We start from the raw sequence: 711 nt of genomic DNA on the forward strand, positions 1-711 counted from the left end.
CCTCCCCTCCCCTCCCCCCCTATCCTCCCCTCCCCTCCCCCTCCCCCTATCCTCCCTTCCCCTATCCTCCCCTCCCCCCATCCTCCCCCTCCCCCCATCCTCCCCTCCCCTCCCCCATCCTCCCCTCCCTCCCCCCTCCTCCCCTCCCCTCCACCCTCCCCTCCCCCCATCCTCCCCTCCCCCTCCTCCCCTCCCCTCCCCTATCCTCCCCTCCCCTCCTCCCTTCCCCTCCCCCCATCCTCCCTTCCCCTCCCCCCATCCTCCCCTCCCCTCCCACCTCCCCCTCCCCCCATCCTCCCCTCCCCCTCCCCCCTCCCCTCCCCCCATCCTCCCCTCCCTCCCCCCTCCCTCCCCCCATCCTCCCCCCTCCCCTCCCCCCATCCTCCCCCCTCCCCTCCCCCCATCCTCCCCTCCCCCCTCCCCTCCCATCCCCCCCTCCCCTCCCCCCCCCCCTCCCCTCCCCCCATCCCCTCCCCCCATCCTCCCCTCCCCTCCCCCATCCTCCCCTCCCCCCATCCACCCCCTCCCCTCCCCCCCATCCTCCCCTCCCCCCATATCCTCCCCTCCCCTCCCCCCCATCCTCCCCTCCCCCCATATCCTCCCCCTCCCCCCCCCATTCTCCCCTCCCTCCATATCCTCCCCTCCCCTCCCCCTCCCCTCCCCCTCCCCCCTATTCTCCCCTCCCCTCCCCCCCCTATTCTCCCCCTCCCC

This window comes from Somniosus microcephalus, unplaced genomic scaffold (assembly GCF_052327205.1).
Source record: "Somniosus microcephalus isolate GS21.2 unplaced genomic scaffold, FLI_Smic_1.0 unresolved_chr1, whole genome shotgun sequence".
In the NCBI taxonomy this organism is placed as follows: Eukaryota; Metazoa; Chordata; class Chondrichthyes; order Squaliformes; family Somniosidae; genus Somniosus; species Somniosus microcephalus.